Source organism: Triturus cristatus, chromosome 9, assembly GCF_964204655.1.
Source record: "Triturus cristatus chromosome 9, aTriCri1.1, whole genome shotgun sequence".
Lineage (NCBI taxonomy): Eukaryota > Metazoa > Chordata > Amphibia > Caudata > Salamandridae > Triturus > Triturus cristatus.
In genome coordinates, this window is record NC_140592.1 from 584905058 (window position 1) to 584909363 (window position 4306).

At 47.7% G+C, this 4306-nt stretch overlaps 1 pseudogene; it reads right to left on the reverse strand.

The window, feature by feature from the left end:
- Positions 1-2228: 2228 nt before the first annotated feature.
- On the reverse strand, positions 2229-3067 carry LOC146798355 (ubiquitin-conjugating enzyme E2 R2 pseudogene; annotated as a pseudogene).
- Positions 3068-4306: the final 1239 nt, after the last annotated feature.

The following is a 4306-nucleotide window of genomic DNA, read 5'->3' on the forward strand; positions in this document are numbered from 1 at the left end:
GCACAGGCTTTGCCGGCGTGCCTAAAATCTGTTGCAGCAACAGCCTTAGCCATAAGACAAAGTGACTCGATAGTGCTGGGCCACCCCCTGACAGTACAAGTACCACACGCAGTAGAGGTTCTCTTGAACCGAACACAAACACAACACCTGACTGTAGCGAGACTGACAGGTTATGAGCTGACGTTATTTCAACCACACATAGAGATCAGACGATGCAACATACTGAACCCTGCTACTCTTTTGCCCTCCAGTACAGAAACCGTTTCCCCACATGACTGTGTTGAAGTAATACATACCGTGACTAAACCAAGACAAGACTTGACAGATGTGGCACTCCCAGACCCTGACCTAACACTCTATGTTGACGGTTCATGTATGAGGACGGGGGCGGGAGAATTAGTGGCAGCATATGCAGTGACCACTGCTACTGAAATCATAGAGACTAAAAGAATAGACATACTGTCAGCACAAGCAGCAGAGCTCATCGCTCTGACACAAGCGTGCATAAGAGCTAAGCACCTGAGAGTAAACATTTACACTGACTCACAATACGCATATGGGGTAGTTCATGACTTCGGTGTACTATGGAGGGAAAGAGGTTTCTTGACTTCTCACGGGGCCAAGATACAGCATGGCCCCCTTATTCAAGCCCTTCTAGATGCGATACATTTACCAACAGCCATAGCTATCCTGAAATGCAAAGCACATACTAAAGCCACAGATACCATTTCTCAAGGCAATGATCTGGCAGACCGAACAGCTAAACAGACAGCTCAGACCCCACTAGACATGACGAAATCACAGGTACCATTAATGTCCAAAGCCATGACATTCGGGGATCCTTCCAAGGACGTACAAGACATACAGACACATGCTACTCTAGACGAATTGAAGAAATGGTCGGAACAAGGAGGGGTACTGACTGATCAGGGTTGGATGACTAAGGGCAAAGAAACATGGTTTCTTCCTGATTCAATGGTACAAGTGATCATAAATACCGCACATAGTCCTGTACACTTAGGAGAAAAAGCAATGCTAGACAGCTTACAGAATATATGGTTCAACAAGCACCTGCATGCAGCAGCGAAACAAAAGGTCAGAACATGTATGATCTGTTGCCAATTCAATCCAGGTAAAGGCATTCCAATGGAACAAGGTGGATTCCATCCACCTGACCATCCTTTTGAAGTCCTCCAAATGGATTATATCCAAATGGACAGATGCAGAGGTTACAAATATGTCCTAGTAGTAGTATGTTCCCTATCAAGATGGACAGAGGCCTATCTAGTCCCTGATTATACTGCTGTAACTACCGCCAGACAATTGGTACGAGAGTTTTTCCCACATTATGGATTACCGTGTGCCGTATATTCCGACAACGGTCAGCCTTTCTCCTCTGAACTCATGAAACAGGTGTCCCTTCTGTTAGGGTATACCTGGAAGTTCCATTGTGTACGACATCCTGAGGCAGCAGGCCTTGTAGAAAGACATAATCAGACCTTAAAGATAAAACTAGCAAAGATTTGCGCAGACAAAGGTGTAGATTGAATGGTAGCCCTGCCGGTTGCCCTCTTTTACATGCGAATGGTAGCCCATTCTAGAACAGGCTTATCTCCCTATGAAGTGGTCTTTGGTAGACCACCGAATATGTGGGGCACTCCAATGTCTAAAAAGATCACTGATGTTGATAGTAACATGCTGACAGATTACCTGGCTTCCTTGATGTCTGCACTACTCTCTTGTCGTTCGCAGGTTGCTGCCGCCTTCCCTGACAACACCCAGGTCAAGGAACATTCCCTCGTTCCTGGGGATTATGTAGTCATACGGAACTTTGATAGAACGAGCCCTCTTGAGCCGAGGTGGAAGACGCCCAAGCTGGTATTATTGACCACGAGGACCGCTGTTAAAGTCGAAGGACGGAAAGGATGGGTTCATCTTCATCATTGTAAACGCTACTTTGGAAATAACGATTCGTTTAAAAAGGACATAAAGACTTCAGACTTTGAGCCCCCTTTACTAGAAAAGACTCCCCAGCAGGAGTACAAAGCTAAACTTAGATCTAAAAAGTCAGAACCCGTTTGATCAATTAAGTCCACTAGGTGGTGAAGCGGTTGAACATGTATTCTGGCTTGCATAAGATCTTGGATACTGCGGATGAGAAAAAGAGCAAGATGAAAAGCAAATACTGTAAAATATTACGTGGTAGATGTATAGTGACTTTGATTTTTTTATTTTTTCTGTGCATAACTTATGATCTCTGCATATTCTTTGTCTTTTCCTTTACTGTCCCTCCATTTTCTAAACATGACTGAAGCATCCACATTGGCTGGTGAGAAGGTGTTGGGCTCATTGAGTAACGATATTACACTTAGTAAGATTGTCCTGACATTCTGCGTAGGGTTCCACCTCTCGGATGGTAGCTCTCCACTTTGCGGATCATCTACAGGTGGGTGAAGAATTGAAATGCATACATCCCCATTCTCGTAAATATTGGGATGCCACATTTTGGTCAGGAACCTGAAAGTTGGAGGTGAGTAAGGATAGTCCATGGGGAATTTAATATGAGCCTTGAAGTAGCCCCCCTCGTAGAGGGTATTGGGGGGCCCGAAGATCGCCACCTCCCAGTTATAGAGATCCGACTCGTCCACCAGCGTGATCCTGAAACCTTCGACAGGCTCCTCTTGCAGGGACTTGAGCTCCAGCATTAAGGCCTTCTGCGAACTGGTCACCTGCTGGTGTGCCATGGTGGAGAGAGGGCCGCAAGGTGCGGCACGGGATCTTCAGCAGATCAATGGATGGTGGGGGCTCTTTGCCCAGGTGTTTGAAGGATAGGTGGGGTCGTATCCACACAGTCTACGTGAAGGAAATTCTTCGTAACCCAGGGAATTTTGCTTCAAGCAGATAAGAGGGGCGAGCCGTGTACCCCAAGGATGAGTAAAGTTCTTTCACTGGAGATGTGCGAGGGGTACCCTCACCGAATAGTGATTGGCAGGCATCCCAGGCTGAGGAACAGAGGGTGCTCAGTGGCGTCGCCAAACCCGGTTTGTTTTGAGGGCGCTTCTTAGTCAGGGGCCCGGGTTCAGTGATGCGGCCGGGAGGGCAGCTAAGCCCCGGCGTGTGGCGCGGACAGCAGCCGGTGTCCGCGGGAGACAGAGCGCACTTGTTTATGTGTCACAGAGGCACACTGGGTGCGCCGCGGCAGAGCTCCCGCGGGCCCTGTCTCTATTGTTTTACCGCACTTTCCCGGGCCCCGGGGAGCACCGGCACAGCGGGCCGCCGCCGCGGAGCCTGCCACCGGGGGAGGCACTGAGGCTTGCACTACGCATCGGCTCCTGCCGCTTATTGTTGTGCTAATAAAGGCTGAGTTTCCGGTCGTGCCGTGTTTCCGTCCGCGATCGCGCTTTGTCCCTCGCTACCACCCGTAGCCTTCCTTGACGGCGGCCGGTTCGGAGGTTCCCACGTCCCCTGACTATCTTCCCCACATAACGATAATATGTATCAGCTTAATACTACATGCTATTTTTCCTCCTATTGCTTCACTCTTACACTCTTCTACTAATGATACCATAAAGCACACATTTAGTGATCTGCCATCCCATGAGCTATCATATCGACTTGCCTTACGCAACAATACCCTTATTCAGATGCTGCACCATTCACATCAGACTAGCAATGCTACAGACTGCTGGGTCTGTGGCCGACTTCCCCTGTATCAGAAGGTGAAGGGAGTGTTGCCTCTTTTCCCATTTCCATTCTCCCATAATGGTTCTTGCGGAGCATGGTTTGCCTTAATGACATCCATCAACGGTGATGCCAAAGAATGTCAAGACAAGGAGTGTAGGGGCGACTGGGTATGGGGTAATTTGAATAAAGTCATGAATGAAGCATGTTTCCCAGATGAAGAAGGTCTTCCCCAAAGGAAAGGTACAGATCTAGAAAATGAAGAGTATCTGCAAGGTAATGTGACCCTCGACTTTATAGTGTTGAATGTTAAGCCCATACACAATTTAGGTCCATCCTCAATCACAGTCCTGCCAGTAAAAGGGAACTTGTGTGTCAGAAAAGAAGGCTCTGTACATTTGGGGCACAGCGAGTGTAACACTATAATAGTGTTTAAAGACAAAGGAAAGTCTTACTTCAGAGCATCACGACACACCTACTTTATTTGTGGCCAGACAGCCTATGTACAACTGCCCTTAGACTGGGGTGGGACGTGCTATATATCATTTCTTTTACCACCGGTTTTCTTGGCCCCATCGAACTATCATCAAAATCTCCAACTAGCATTTATCAGACACAGACGAGG